Source organism: Monodelphis domestica, chromosome 2 (assembly GCF_027887165.1).
Source record: "Monodelphis domestica isolate mMonDom1 chromosome 2, mMonDom1.pri, whole genome shotgun sequence".
Classification (NCBI taxonomy): Eukaryota; Metazoa; Chordata; class Mammalia; order Didelphimorphia; family Didelphidae; genus Monodelphis; species Monodelphis domestica.
This window is the reverse complement of record NC_077228.1, coordinates 332,135,981-332,153,202: the sequence shown is the minus strand read 5'-3', so window position 1 is coordinate 332,153,202 and position 17,222 is coordinate 332,135,981.

Here is a 17,222-nt window from a genome sequence, read left to right as displayed (position 1 = left end):
AAAGGACAGGTAGGAGATGGGGAAGATTTATATCATGTAAAATAATTAACTGATCAGTAAAAACTAGAGGATATAATTGGGATTTCAGACAGAGTAGGAACTAACCAGATAGTATGGAAGAGGCATGAAGAAAGAAAGGATTTACAAGACAAGCTACGCTTGCAACACAAGAGTAAAGGACCTGATCTGCCAATCAAGGTGAAGATTCCAAAATAGAATGTTCCTGGGAAAGGCAGTTGGAGCCTGGCCAGAGGAGATGAACTGAGAAACATCTTCTATGGGGTTTCTGATCAAGGGAGACTGGCTTCATCTGCCCTAGGTTGAAGGACCTTTGGGGGGGCTTCTGGAATTAATCTGAGAAGAAATTAACTTTTGTTGGTGGCTTTGTGTAATTGGAAGAAGAAAGAAAATTTAACAGTTGTCCTCCATCTCTGACTGTCTCTGAGTCACAGTTGTGATAGGACTGACATTTCCCATAATCCTCCTAATTCTCCTTATAGATTAGGGACACCCCTATCCCTTTCACCTCAGTCCCCATCCTGTTTTTTTTCAATAAACCCCTTTACTTGAGAAAGGAAAAGAAAGGAGTTTTCCTCATAAATCTCACAGTCCACTCAGGGGAGAGAGGCGAAGCCAAAAGGCTTCAAGAAGAGGGTGGTGAAGGGAGGGGTTGAAGGGAGGAGGAGGGTAGTAAATATCTTGATGTATTAGCCATCAATAGTGATCAATAGGCCACCCCAGAGTAACCCCTCTAATAGCATCTCTCTATCTCTCAGAAGTACTTCTATCTCCATTATAACAACTAGGCACCTTGAGGTTTCCTCTGGTAGTAGTATCTTCATTATAACTAGGTACCCTCAGGTTTCCCTAGTAGCTCTCTAGTAAGCCAGAGTATATTCCAGTTATTACAACTAGAAATAGTTCAGATTATCTCTTTATTACAATAGCAACATGGCTATGGCTGGTGTCTCACCTTAAGTAAATATAGGTTGTAAAGCTGAGCTAGATATTTTTCCTTCACTGACCAGTTAATTATATGAGCTGCAAGATCTACATAGTCATGTGACTAGCTATCTTAAGGAAATTATGGTCATGAAGCCAGTATAGAAGAATCCTTTTTGTATCCTAACGTCTTGCCTATATCATCCTATTTTTTTTGCCAATTTTTTGCCAATTTAATTCAATTTTATAGCACAATAATTCTTTTTTTTCTCCTGAGTTATACATGTATTATAATGTAAAATATATTTTCATATTGTTCATTTTTGTAAGAAAATAATAATGTGAAACCAAAATTCCAAAATAAAAATCAAAATAAATTAAAGTAAAAAAATCATATGCTTTGATCTGTATTCTAACTCCCACAGTTCTTTTTCTGGAGGTGGATAGCATTCACAAGTCCCTCAGAATTGTCCTGAATCATTGTATTGCTGAGAATAACTTAAGTCTATCATAGTTGCAATATCATCCTTTAAATCCTCCACAGGGTGTCCACCCAATGTGGTGGAGGTCTTTCCCTATATCTCTTGACATTACATGGATTCCAAGGGAGCATGTTGATTTTTATCCATGATCCATTACTCTTGCTTCATTGCTTCTGCCCTCCCCAGCCCCCATATCTCTCTGCTGATGTCCTTTATACTGCTTCTCTAGCACAATTCTTCATTAGCATTGTGTCCATGTCTGCCATTCATCACTCTTTGTTCTTTGTGTGACCTTCAACTTTAATTCTTTGGAAGCTGTGGCATTTTATGACTCATAGGGGAGTTTCCAGGGTTCAGAATTTCTGGGGCTAATTGCTTCAGCATGCTCAATATGTTGATCCATATGTTCATCCTGGAGAATATTTTCAGTAATGCAAGTTTACACTTCAGGGGGGAAGTTCCTGCCTGTTTTAAGTTATTTATGATGGTAAGAAAAGACTTAATTTCCAAGAATAATATAGTCCAAGGGCACATTGTAGAAAGTACTAAACAGAGATAACTGAGAAAGAAAAAGTTATTAAAGATTGTGAAGTAGTCAAGTTGTTTTTCAGGACTTGGGGAGTAGCAGCAGTGTCCACAATGGAGACAGGTCCTAAGACTTCCTCAGTTAAGACAGGATATACCACAAAGGAAGTACATTCTTTGGCTATTTCTGGGTATGTAGTAGGAGATTTGGGGTACTGGCCATAAGTTTTTCTCATTATGTATCAAAGGATGAATTCCTGGACCAAATGTAAGGAGTTTCTGACTAAGCAGAGGAAGTACAAGAGAGACTCCAAGAGGAAACCTGAGACAAGGAGGTCTGTCTCTGTGGAGAGAAGTAGATATGGTTTTCCCTCAAGTAATGCCAACTCCAGTCACATCATGGGGACTTCCTTATTGGCATTGTAAGTTGATTCCTTGCTTCTGGAATCGTGTCAGTTGCATTTATTTCCAGGATATTTTTATAATAAATATTTGTATATGAATGCCTTTTGGTTGCCTTGGATGCTAACAGATTGCATCAATAATCTATAAGTAAGCTAAATTGAGATGTTCTCAGGTCTATCTAGGTGCAAGTATGAACTATGATGTTACTCCCTAAAAGTCTTTTAGAATGAACCTCACCTGTTTTTTTCTCAGTCTATATAAAGATAATTTTTTTTAAGATTGCTTTAGAAAAGTTGTTTAGTTCAGGGATGGAGTAGAGGAATAAATATTAAATTATATCCATTTTACCTAAATTTTAGAATACAAATGTTACAGCAAAACATAGATTCATTAATGAATGAATGAATAAAGAATAATAATTTGAAGGCCTACAAATTTGTAGAATTTGTAGGTAGGAAAAGATTTACTTCTTTTTTAATTTTGGAAATTTCTTTTGTTAAACACTTCTAAATTATGTGTAATTTTTAAAAATAATCATTTAAAAATTTTTTAAGTTTTGGGGAAATTGGCAGAGCCAAGATGATGCAGTAGAAGAAAGGAAATTTCAAATTACTCAAATCCTCTCTAACCAACCTTAAAATAATGTTTTTAAATGAATACTAGAATGACAGAATCAACAAGAGGACAGAATAAAGCAACTTTCCTAGAGAAAAGAACTTGGAGGGTGGGTAGAGAGGGTCTGGTTCACTGGTTGGGAAGGAAGAGCAAGGTATTGTCTCACGCCAACAGCTACTGCCACCCCTCCACTCCCATCTACTGTTCCAGGTTCTGAACCAGAGCCCAAGGCAATGTTAAGATCCTCAGATCCTGACTAAGCCAACATCAGTGCAAACTCACACAAACTCTTTAAAGTTCTTTTTTAAAACCCTTACCTTCTGTCTTAGAATCAATACTGGGTATTGGTTCTAAGGCAGAACAGTGGCAAGGGCTAGGCAATGGGGGTTAAATGACTTGCCTAGGATCACACAGCTGGGCAGTGTCTGAGACCAGATTTGAACCCAGGATCTTTCACCTCAAGGCCTGGATCTCAATCCACTGAGCCATCCAGCTGCCCCCCCCCTTAAAGTTCTAAGAACCAATTCAACCCTGCAGTGAGGCCCCAAGCCCTAGTGCAGGGCAGTTTGTGGTATCTCTGGCTAATGCAGGCTCAGAAGGAGGCTCTGGGCTTCTGCTTAAGCCCAAACCAAGACCCCCAAAGCCCCAGAACAAGGCAGAAAGAAAGGTGCCTAGCGGGTATGAGCCCAAGGGGAGACCCAGAGCCCAGGCCCAAACCTGCAGTGAGGACCTGAGTAGCATAAGCTAGGCCACAGTGTAATTGACCTGATCAAGCCCAGAGTGAGTGCCAAAGTTCCTGCCAAAGCCTGTAGCTAGATCCTGAGTCATACCACAGGGTGGCTTATCATGCTCTGAGCTCTGGAAGCCATAAGAAATCCCAGAAGGTGATCAAATCAGCTATAGAAGGGAATTTTCAGAGTTCTCATCCCAAATGGCATTATACCACATTGGAAGAACGGAAACTTGCAGAAACCAAGAAATAGAGCTAAGTGAAGTAGCAAGTAAAAACTGAAGTTTAAGAGAATGTCCCCTCTACCATGAGAATTTAGATGAAAGTAAAAGTTAAGAGAAAAAGCTGGGAAAATGAGCAAATATAAAAAAACCCAAACACCTAACCCTAGAAAAATTTATTTATTTATTATTTTTATTTGGTCAATTTCAAACATTATTCCTTGGTTACAAAAATGATATTCTTCTATTCCTTCCTCCCCTCCCCCCACCCTTCCTGTAGCCAAAACGCAATTCCACTGGGTATTACATGTGTCCTTGATCAGAACCTATTTCCATGCTGTTGATGTTTGCACTAGGATGCCCATTTAGGGTCTATATCCCCAATCATATCGCCCTTGACCCATGTAATCAAGCAGTTGTTTTTCTTCTGTTTTTACACCCACAGTTTTTCCTCTGAATGTGGATAGTGTTCTTTCTCAAAGATCCCTCCCGATTGTTCTTGAGCACTGCACAGCCACTAATGGAGAAGTCCATTGCATTCAATTATACCATAGTGTATCAGTCTCTGTGTACAATGTTCTCCTGGTTCTGCTCCTTTCACTCTGCATCACTTCCTGAAGGTTATTCCAGTTCCCATGGAATTCCTCCACTTTATTATTTCTTTTTGCACAATAGTATTCCATCACCAACATATACCAAAATTTGTTCAGCCATTCCCCAATTGAAGGGCATCCCCTCATTTTCCATTTTTTTTGCCACCACAAAGCAAAACTATGAATATTCTTGTACAAGTCTTTTTCCTTATTATCTCTTTGGGGTACAAACCCAGCAGTACTATGGCTGGATCAAAGGGCAGACAGTCTTTTAGTGCCCTTTGGGCATAGTTCTAAATTGCCCTCCAGAATGGTTGGAGCAATTCACAACTCTACAAGCTGTACATTAATGTCCCTACTTTGCCACATCCCCTCTAGCATTCATTACTTTCTGTTGCTGTCATGTTAGCCAATCTGCTAGTTGTGAGGTGATACCTCAGAGTTGATTTGATTTGCATCTCTCTGATTAAAAGAGATTTAGAGCACTTTTTCATGTGCTTATTAATACTTTTGATTTCTTTGACTGAAAATTGCCTATTCATGTCCCTTGCCCATTTATCAATTGGAGAATGGCTTGATTTTTTGTACAATTGATTTAGCTCTGTAAATTTGAGTAATTAGATGTTTGTCAGAGGTCTTTGTTATGAAAATTATTTCCCAATTTGTTGCTTTCCTTCTCATTTTGGTTACATTGGTTTTGTTTGTACAAAAAATTTTAAATTTGATGTAATCAAAATTATTTATTTTATATTTTGTGACTTTTTCTAAGTCTTGGTTTTAAAATCTTTCCTTTCCCAAAGGTCTGACTGGTATACTATTCTGTGTTCACATAATTTACTTATAGATTCCTTCTTTATGTTCACGTAATACACCCATTCTGAGTTTATCTTGGTGTAGGGTCTGAGGTGTTGATCTAAACCTAATCTCTCCCACACTGTCTTCCAATTTTCCCAGCAGTTTTTATCAAATAGTGGATTTTTGTCCCAAAAGCTGGGATCTTTGGGCTTGTCATAGACTGTCTTGCTGAGGTCACTTGCCCCAAGGCTATTGCACTGATCCTCCTTTCTGTCTCTTAGCCAGTACTAAATTGTTTTGATGACCACTGCTTTATAGTATAGTTTGAAATCTGGTACAACAAGGCCACCTTCCTTTGCATTTCTTTTCATTATTTCCCTGGATATCCTTGATCTTTAGTTCTTCCAAATGAACTTTATTATGGTTTTTTCTAATTCAGTAAAAAAGTTTCTTGGTAGTTCGATGGTTATGGCACTAAATAAGGAAATAAGTTTGGGTAGGATGGACTTTATGTTCATTATGTTAGCTTGTCTTACCCATGAGCAGTTAATGTTTTTCCAATTGCTCAGATCTAGTTTTAGATGTGTGGAAAGTGTTTTGTATTTGTGTTCATATAGTTTCTGTGTTTGTCTCAGCAAATAGATTCCCAAGTATTTTATATTGTCCAGAGTGATTTTGAGTGGATTTTCTCTTTCTAATTTTTGTTGCTGAGATGTGTTGGAGATATATAGAAATGCTGATGACTTATGTGGGTCTATTTTGTATCCTGCAACTTTGCTAAAGTTGTTGATTATTTCCACTAGCTTTTTAATTGATTCTCTAGGATTCTTTAAGTAGACCATCACATCATCCCCAAAGAGTGATAGCTTGGTCTACTCATTGCCAATATTAATACCTTCAATTTCTTTTTCTTCTCTAATTGCTACTGCTAGTGTTTCTAGTAAAATGTTAAATAATAAAGGTGATAATGGGCATGCTTGTTTCACTCCTGATCTATTGGGAATGCATCTAGTTTATCCCCATTGCAGATGATGTTTGCTGATGGTATTAGATAAATACTGTTTGTTATTTTTAGGTAAGACCCTTTTATTCTTATACTTTCTAGTGTTTTTAATAGGAATGAATGTTGTATTTTGTCAAAGGCTTTTTTTGTGTCTATTTGAGATAATAATGTGATTTTTGTTGGTTTGCTTGTTGATATAGTCAATTATGTGGATGGTTTTCCTAATATAGACCCATCCTTGCATTCCTGGTATAAATCCTACCTGATCATAGTGAATAACTTTCCTGGTGGAGTCTTTTTGCTAGTATCCTATTTAAGATTTTTGCATTTATGTTCATTAAGGAGATTGGTCTATAGTTTTCTTCCTCCATTTTTGACCTGCCTGGCTTTGAAATCAGTACCATATTTGTGTCATAAAAGGAATTTGGTAGAACTCCCTCTTTGCTTATTACGTCAAATAATTTGTATAGTATTAGGATTAGCTGTTCTTTGAATGTTTGATAGAATTCACTTGTGAATTCATCAGGCCCTGAGGATTTTTTCTCTTAGGGAGTTATTTGATGGCTTGTTCAATTTTTTTTGTGTGTGGTATGGGATTATTTAATAATTCTATTTCTTCTTCTGCTAATCTAGGCAATTTATATTTTTATGAATATTCACCCATATCACCTAGATTGGCATATTTGTTGCCACATAATTGGGCAAAATAGTTTTTAATGATTGCCTTAATTTCCTCTTCATTGGAGGTGAGTTCTCCCTTTTCATCTATGATACTGTTAATTTGGTTTTCTCCTTTCCTTTTTTTATTAGGTTGACCAGTACTTTGTATATTTTGTTTATTTTTTCAAAATATCAGCTTCTAGTCTTATTTATTAGTTCAATAGTTCTTTCACTTTTGATTTTATTAATTTCTCCCTTACTTTTTAGGATCTCTAATTTAGTTTTCTTCTGGGGATTTTTAATTTGTTCACTTTCAAGTTTTTTAATTTGCATGTCCAATTCATTGACCTCTGCCCTCCCTAATTTGTTAATATATGAACTCAAGGATATAAATTTTCCCCTGAGTACTGCTTTAGCTGCATCCCATATAGTTTGAAAGGATGTCTCATCTTTGTCATTTTCTTCAATGAAATTATTAATTGTTTCTATGATTTGTTCTCTAACTAACTGACTTTGGAGAATCATATTGTTTAATTACCAATTAGTTTTTGATTTGGCTCTCCATATACCCTTACTGATCATTATTTTTAATGTGTTATGATGTGAAAAGTTTGCATTTATTATTTCTGCTTTTCTACATTTGCTTGCCTTGTTTTTATGTCATAGTACATGGTCAATCATTGTGAATGTACCATGTGCTGCTGAAAAGGTATATTCCTTTTTGTCCCTATTTATTTTTCTCCATATATCTATTAACCCTAATTTTTCTAAGATTTCATTCACATCTCTTACCTCTTTCTTATTTATTTTTAAATTTTATTTATCTAATTTTGAGAGTGGTAAGTTCAGGTCTCCCACTAGTATAGTTTACTATCTATTTCCTCCTTCAATTCCACTAATTTCTCCATTAGAAATTTGGATGCTATACCATTTGGTGCATACATGTTGATTATTAATATTTCCTTATTGTCTATACTCCCTTTTATCAGGATGTATTTACCTTCCCTATCTCTTTTAATCAGATCTATTTTTATTTTGGCTTTGTCAGATATCATGATTGCAACTCCTGCCTTCTTTCTATCAGTTGAGGCCCAAAAGGTTTTGCTCCAACCTTTAATTATAACCTTGTGAGTATTATCTACCTACCTCATGTGTGTTTCTTGTAGACAACATATGGTAGAATTTGGATTCTAATCCACTCTCCTTTTTGTTTTCATTTTATGGGTGAGTTCATCCTATTGACATTCAAAGTGATGATTGTCACTTGTGTATTCCCCAACATTTTGATATCCTCTCCTAGTTCTATCCTTTCTTCTTTTGCTATATCCTTTTAAACCAGTGGTTTACTTTTAATCAGTTCCCTTAATCCCCTCCCTTAATATGCTTCCCTTTCTGCCCCATCCCTTTTTGTTCCCTCTTTGTTTTTTTAGGGTCTGTTAAGTTCCCTCCTCTTTCTCTTTCCCTTCCTTTTTGTACTCCCTACCCCTACCCCCTTAGTTTTCCCTTCTCACTTTCCCTGTAGAAAAAGATAGAATTCAAGACCCCAGTGGATCTAGATGCTCTTCCCTCTCAGAATTGATTTCACTGAGAGTAAGGTTTAAGTATCACCTATTGGCAATCTCTTCCTCTCCTTCTTATAAGAGTATTTCCCCCTTCCCCTTCCCATGCGTATCTTTGTGTGATAAAGATTATCCTATTTATTTTATTTCTTCAAGTATCTCTTGGTGCTGCCTTCGATTTCCCCTCCCTTTTCCTTTTTTTGCATATCATCTTATAGCACTTATTACCCCAATCTCTTCCTGTGAATGAGTCTTCTAATTACTATAATAGTGAATATAATTTTTGAGAGTTACAAATAACATTTTCCATATATATCTATATATAATTTGATCTAATTGTAGCCCTTAAAGACGAAAGTTTGAATAAAGAAACATTTCCCCCCTTTCTTTCTTATTTACCTTTTCATGTTTCTCTTGATCTTTGTGTTTGGATATCAAACTTTCCATTTAGTTCTGGTCTTTTCTTTACAAAAACTTGGAAATATTCTATTTTGTTGAATGCCCATACTTTCCCCTGGAAGTATGTAGTCAGTTTTGATGGATAAGTAATGCTTGATTGAAGACCCAATTCTCTTGCCTTTCTGAATATCATATTTCAAGCCTTGCAGACCTTTAGTGTGGAAGCTGCCAGATCTTGTGTGGTACTGATTGGTGCTCCTTGGTATCTGAATTGTCTCTTTTTGGCTTCTTGTAGATTTTTCTCCTTAGCTTGAAAGCTCTGGAATTTGACAATTACATTCCCGGGAGTTGACTTTTGGGGATTTAGTGTAGAGGGTGTTCTATGAACTCTTTCAATGTATATTTTTCCTTCTTGTTCAAGAACATCAGGGAAGTTTTCTTGAATAATTTCTTGTAGTATGATGTCAAAATTTCTGTTTATTTCTGGCTTTTCAGATAGACCAATGATTCTAAAATTGTCTCTCCTTGCTCTGTTTTCCTGATCTATCATCTTGTCAGTGAGATATTTTATGTTTTCTTCTATTTTGTCAGTCTTTTGACTTTGCTTTATTAATTCTTGCTGTTTTGCAAGATCGTTGTCTTCCAATTGCCTAATTCTGGATTTTAAATACTGGTTTTCCTTTTCAATTTCATCTATCCTGCTTTTCGTGGCTTCCAGCTGTTTCTCTAATTGGGAGTTCTTGTCCTTTAAACTGCTATTTTCTCTTTGAACTATTTCCTTCTTTTCTTGCTAGAAGGCTTCAATTTTTTTTTGATGAGCTCCAATTTAAATTCTTCGAGAGCTTGTGGACAATTTCAATTTTTGGAAGGTTTTGGTGCATTTATTTGGATTTCCTCCTCTATTTCCTCTGTAGCCTGGGTTTTCCCTCCATAAAAATTTTCTAGGGTCAACCCCTTCTTCCTGTTTTTCTTGGAGGGAGGTTGTTGTTCCTGGGCACAATTTGCCATCACTGTGGAGGTTTTTCCTTCCCTTTTTAGTTAGAAATCTGAGTGAGATTGGCAGGCTCTCTGTTTGGAGTTAAGGAGCAAGGATTTTTCCTGAGGTAAGCTCTTGAATCTCCGCAGCTTCTGCTCCTTGCTGCCCTTCTCTGTGCTATCTTCCCATGAGGGCCCACAATCTATGCTCTTCAGAGAGACAGGGGGAGAGGGGGCAAAGCTACACAAAACTTGTATCCTCCTGTAAGGGGTAAAAAAAATTTTATATAAAATGTTGTACTGGATTTATTAAGAATAGTGTCACCAGGAATTTAATTAATTCCAAAGAGATGTGTTTATAATTTATTTACAAAATATGGAGGGAGTGAAGTAAGAGATTTTAGAGAGTATAGGGTAAGATATCTAGCCTAAACACTAAGTATTTTGCTCTAGCCCCTGGCTCAAACCAGACAGGGGAGTTTAGTCCTTAGCTGGAGAGGCCCGAGGACCTGAGGATGCAGTGAGCTTCTCTCAAGAAGATATGTTTCTCTTGAGGCTAGTCTCTTCAGGAAATCCAGGAAAGAAGTCAACTCTTTTCACTCAAGGACAGTCTTACCAGGAAAGGTCTCAGGTCCAGTCACCAACCTCCAACTCAAACTCAGAACTCCAGAAGAAGCCCAAATTGAAGTCCCCACAGGAAGTTGTAACTCCCTTTTAAAGACACTTTCTTTTGCATCACTTCCTGTGCCTTCCTCCATTTTCACATCTGCCAATTATAGTTGAAACTTTGCTTAGGACTGCCCAGGGGGTAGTCAGTTTGATTCTAATTCATCACCCATTATCATAAATGGGGGTCACAGACCTCCCCACTCAACTGTAAGTAGGGTGTTACACTTTTGGTGGTTAAATCTAAAAATGGACAGGGGAGTTAATTTAATCTTCACAATCAGGGGAGAGATTTAATTTAATCTTCACACTCCCTATGTTAGCACATAACATGAGAGGAACATGGAATGCTGGGAATTGAAGTTCTGGAGAGCAGATTCTAATTACACAATCACCCTTGTGATTCCCATGGAAAATGAGCATGTAGAAATTTCCCTATGGAATCAGTACACATAACCAACATGTCTCTCTAAACATCTTTAACAAGAGGTACATACAATATTGTGGTTTCTAAAGGGAAATTACAATAATTTGGGGATAAAACAGAAATAAAAGAGAAAGAAAACAAAACTTATGATTGCTAGGCACATTGACAAAAAGCCAATTAGGGGTCAATCCACTTTGGCATAAGAGTTTACATTCAAAATAAATGTATTTAACCACCCATAATTTCACTACATCCCAAAGTTCATTCTGGATCTTTTAGTGCACTGTGTGGTTTCTGCAGTTATCTTCATGGCACCTCCAAACAGTTCGCTTTCTTGATTAGGGGAGGTAGCAAGTTTCTTAGCCTAAAATTATTCTCAAACAAGAAAAAAATTTATAAATCTAGAATTTTATGGCAATACACAATACCCCCTGAGAAGGGTGTTGATAAACACATGGATCACTTGGGGATACATGGCTGAGTTATGAGGTATATGAATCAATTGTTAAAAGGAAGTAAAAAACATGAAAACATAAAAAAAACAAATAGAAGAAAAGAAAAAATCAAAATTAAATAGTATATAAAAACTCTGAGTAAGCAAGAATAAGTCTATAACAAGTCCTTGAATTAGGGCCCAATAAAGTGATTTATGTCCCACAAGTCTGTAGGACCATTGTAGCAACATGTACTTACCCAATCAGCAGCCAAGACTACAGAAAATTGCCACATTATGAGAGACAGAAAAGGGACTAGATTTTAGCAGCAAGTGGGAAATATCATTCCCTGGTCCAATTTTACCTTTGCTCTCAGGGAGAGGGGAGCCAAAATTATAGCTAAGCTGAAGTATTTTGTCTAAATCTGGCACGGGAAACTCCTGCATCTGACATTGTCAAACAGTCACTTCCTTGAACCTCTAACCAAGTCCTCTGTCTAGGTACAGATTCTCATCAATCCCACCAGGATTGGTTAGTCTTCTTGACCTTGTGCTCCTAGGCACTGTACAGGTTAACTTTGTATTCCTTGGCCTTGTGCAGTGACTCTTTTGTGATCCCTTCTCCTGGAATCAGACACACTCATTAATCAGATTCCCATAATATTTAACAATCAATGGAAAGTTTCCATATTCTAAAGCTTTTGGCTATGCATTAATATTAGGGCTAATGGATATTGTAGACTTATATTAGTGCAAAATAAAAAAACCCATTAATACTTGTAACACGTGCTTCAAGTACAAAAAATGAGAGAAAAAATGAAAGCTCAAATATTCTATTGCACATACAAAGAAAAATAATAATGAAATTTCTTTAAAAATAAAAAAATATATAGTTTAAAATCAGTGACACACTGTGTTTGACAAGGAGAGGCAGAATACAAAGGTTTCTCAACCCCAAAATAAGATCCATTTCCTTTTTAACTTGGCTATGATCCACAGTGTGGGTGTACATGATTTTCGCCAACTTACAGCTTTTCAAAACAGTAGTACAGCAGGGGTTTTCCTTCAGATGACATCCATACTCCATTTATCTGTTTAGTCTTAAATTTTGCTTCCTTTTTTCCACTTCTTGTTCATTATATAAAAGGGATAAATTTAAGTCACCAATAGTTGCCAATGTTAAAATTAACTTGGACCCTTCTAAGGCCACTAGCTTTGCAGCAGTATCTTTCCAGTTATTCCCCCAAGCAACAGAGTTAGTGCCACCTATATGGGCAGAGCAATGAACTACAGCTAGGGCTTCAGGGAGCTGAAAGGCAGAAAGAACTTCATTAATGATTTCTGCATTTGCTGTACATTTTCCAGCTGATGTTAAAAAAACCCTTTGAAGCCATAGTATACCCACTGCATGACATATTCCAAATGTATATCTAGAGTTAGTGTAAATTATTGCCTTCCTATCTTCGGCAATTATACAAGCATGCTTCAGAGCTATCAGTTCTGTACCTTGAGCATTTATATTTGAGGGCAGTGAAGCCTGACTACAGAGCGGTAAATTCTGTGACTACAGCAGCTCCAGTGTAATGTATGTCATCCCTCATGAAAAAAGAACCATCAGTGAATTAGACTAAGTTTGGATTAGCTAAAGCAGTGTCTAGGAGATTATCTCAAAATTTTTGAGCCATGAACACTAAAGATTCACAACTGTGCAATGTTTCTTCTGAGACTGGTAAATTAGGATGCAAGGTGGCAGAATTTAGAACTGTACAGCATTTTAAGGTAATATTCTCATTACTTAACAAGGTTACTTCATACCTAGTGAGTCTGATAAAAAAAATGACTGTGTTCTATGTCTTAGCATGCTTCATCTTCATGTGAGCACATTATGGTTAATGGGCATCCTAAGACTAAATCAGCAGATTTAGTTACCAATAAAACTGTGACAGCTTTACCTCTAAGACATGGTGGTGCTCCAGAAGATACTGGGTCCAGTTAGGCCAAATAATAAATACCTGGATGAGGAACAGGTCCCAAAGGTTGAGTTAAAACCCCTGAAGCTAACCCTCTCTGTTCGTGTACATACAAAGTAAATGGCTTGTTGTAATCTGGAATGCCTAGATCAGGAGCAGACAGGATAGACTGTTTTAATTTAGAAAGAGCTGACAGGTGTTCTGTCTCTAATTTAAGTGATTCAGGGACCAAATATTGTCTCAAAGCTATAAGGAGCGTGGTTACTTCCCCATATCAAGGGATACACTGCCTACAAAACCCTGTTGCTCCAAGAATTGTCCTCAACTGTTTCTTAGTGGAGGGTGTGCTCATTTTTTTAATATCTTCAATGTGCTTAGGGGAAATGGAGTAGGCACCAGCAGTTAAAATGAACCCTAAATATTCTATTTTGGGTAGACAAGACTGAACCTTTGCCTTAGATATCTTGTGCCTCTTTTATGTAGCTCTAAAAGGAGATGTTTGCTATCTTCTTGCATACTGTGGCATGTGGTGAGGCCAAGAGCAAATCATCTACAACTATATTAAATATCTCTCCTTAAACCTAATACTTTCTAAATCTTGTCTTAAAATCTGTGAAAACAGTGTTGAACTTTCCACAAACCCTTGTGACAACCAGGATCATGTCCATAGGGAACTTTTCTAGGTGAAGAGAAACATATTCCTTGAATTTTCATGAATAGGGATTGAGAAAAATGCCAAGCACAATTCTACCACAGTAAAATATTTGGCTGTACTGAGAATAGAGGAGATAATTATGGCTGGGCTGGGAACTACAGTATATCTCTTAATGACATGATTATTTACAGCATTTAAATCCTGGGAAATTGATAGACAATTTTTCCATCAGGTCTAATTTTGGCTTTTTTATAGGTAGGATGGGTGTATTATATTCATTATTATATTATTATATTGCATGGAACTATTATTCCTTGCTCAACTAAAGAATTTATAAGTGGGGTAATTCCCTCAAGTGCCTTTTTGATAGAGGATTCTGAGGAATGGAAGGAGGTGGAGTCCCTTTTGTTTTGATTTGAATAGGAACAGTTGATTTAAGTAGGCCAACACTGGAAGATGATGTGGCCCAGAGAGACTCAGGTATATCAGGTGATATTTCAAAGGTGGGAGGCTTCTTCATCTTCTGACTGTCTGAAAGAAGTACAGGGAGCAAAGTTAAGGATTCCTCAGGTAATTCTAGTGACAGAGAGCCATTTGGAGGAAGTTATTGTGGCTCTAAGCTTGCACAAAAGATCTCTCCCTAGCAAATTTATAGGGGAGTTAGGCATTAGAAGGGAAGTATGTTCTACTGATAGGGGTCCCACAGATACTATTGAAGGGGAAAGCTTTGGGACCTTTAGGAGGTGGTCCTGATACCTCTACTACATTTAGTGAGCCAAAAGAATCACATTCAGAATAAGGTTTACTCTCAATACTGATCTGGATGCTCCAGTGTCTAAGAGGCAATCATAATATGTGTTTCCAACTTTCAATATTACATTAGGTTCATCACTATGAGGGGGGAATGGATAGGGATAATTGGCATTAAAACATCAAGGTCTGGGAAATCAAAGGTTTCACTCTCTTATTCTAGGATCCTTACCCCCCACTCCCCTTCATACCTTCATAAAGATCCTTGGATATTCCTCTGGAATTCCCCATGATGAGTATAGCATGGACCAGCCCCACTTTGGATATATTGTTGTTGGGTATTTTGGTGTGTGTTATCATTTGTCTCATTTGGAGTGTTATTTCTGTAATTGTAATTATTTCTAAAGTTGTTATTATTTCTGTTGGCCTGATTCAACTTTCTACAATTCATCATTATGTGACCCATTTTCCCACAGTAGTAACTCACTAATGATTGATTTGTGGATTCCTGCAAAGGGGCTATGGCTACTCCATGATTGTTTTCTTTTTCAATTTCCTCCTTTAAAAGTTTTATTTCTTTCCTTAAGTCCTTGACCAAGTCATTGTTCTCCTCTCTTACTTTTCATGGCCCTTAAAAATATAGACTGCTACCTTGTTCAATTCCTTTAGATCCATAGATTCCCAATTTGGGCAGCTAGTCTTAAAATAGTCTCTAACAACTTTACAACAATTGTCTATATATTTGTCTAACTTTTCTCTGGAGAAATCCAAGTCTATATATCTACCTCCCCGCTCAGTAAGTCTATCCATAAACTGGGAGGGATTTTCCTCTTGTTTTTGCCAAATATTTTTGAACTTTGCCCATATAACAGGTCTATCAGAGCAAGCTTTCATTGTTGTAAGTCATGCCTCTCTGGCTGGCATAGTTTTAAGTAACTGTCCTCTGTATTCAAATTCCATTTAGAATCCTACTGGGGCCAATGAATTGTTCTCCTTGTTTGGGCCTCATTAACAACAGAGATCTTTTTATTTTTCCCTCTTTATGTCAAGAAGGCTTGGATCAAATTTGCCATGTCTTACCATGCAGGATCATACATGCAACACATATTTTCCAACTCTTTAATAACTACAATAGGCTCATCTTCAAAGGAAGGGGTATTTTGCTTGAATCTCAATATCTGGGGGGGTGTTAAAGGGTGTATAGTGTCTGAAGGACACATCTCCAGTTTTATTGAAGATGGGTGCTTTTAAGGAGAATAGGCCTTTAACTGAATTATTTGTGATTCCTTCCTCTTGGCTGGATATTTGGGTTGCTATAGAGCAAGTGAGGGAAGGGGGAAGTGTAGGTGAGCTAAGAGAGAGGGGTTGGCCTGGGGATGAGGAGGTAGGGTGGGAGGAATGGGGGTGGTGTCTAGGGGAGAAGCAGAGGAGAAGTGGGTTGGGTAAAGGAGGGAAGGGCTGGGACAGGAGAAGAAGAGGAGGAGACAGGGAAAAGGGAGATCTGTCAGGGATGGAAGTGGTGAGAGGAAAGAGTGGGGATTGGATGGGGGGAAGGGGAGGGAGCCAGGGAGACAGATGGAGAAGTCAAGCAAGTTGGGGAGGAAGTTGGGCCATGGGCTTCCAAAACCTGAACAAGACATGATAGGAGGAAATCAGCTTGAGGCATAATCTGGGCAAGTTTGAATGGAGAGGAATCTTCCTTCTGAATTTTAAAATTACTTAAGTGTTTCTTGATGCTGTCTGTTTGAGTCTGTAGTTTAATCAAAGTAACCTTGTGTTGATTTTTTCTTAAGGAGAAAATATGCTATGAATAAGAACCCTCCCAGGAACAGTGTTAAATAAAACCATGCTGAGGTGTTGAACTCAGTAAAGTTCTCTGGGATTAAAAGCTGTTTCAAATTTAAGAAAAACTGTCCCTTCATTGCCAGCATGATTTTAAATACCATTCTTAGACACTCCCCTCTTAGCTAGTTTAAAAAATGGAGGGTATCTGAAAGGCTTTAGCTAAAAGAAAAAGCAAAAGCTTTCTCCCCACTCTCACAGCCAGAAGTATGGAAGTCCCCCCTGGATTAGTTTTAAATTGACCTGGGAGGTTAAAAGGGGTGGGAGGAAGTGGAGATAGGCAATGTGGAAGGGGCCCAAGAATTTCTGCTTACCACATATACACTCTGAGCTGCTAGGCTGCTGCTTGTCTAAAAATCCATTTTAGCCCTAAGCTACCACACACTTGAGACCCACAAGGGGGAGGGGGTGTAGCAGGCCCAGCAGAAGTCCAGCTACATAGCTTCTCATCTTCCATCCATGGGGAATTCTCAGTGCTCAGGGGCAGCACCTAGGAATGCTAGCACATGAAGATGGGTGCAGTCATATGGGTGTGGGTGGGATTTAGCAGGAAACAAAGAAGACAGGCAGAGGTG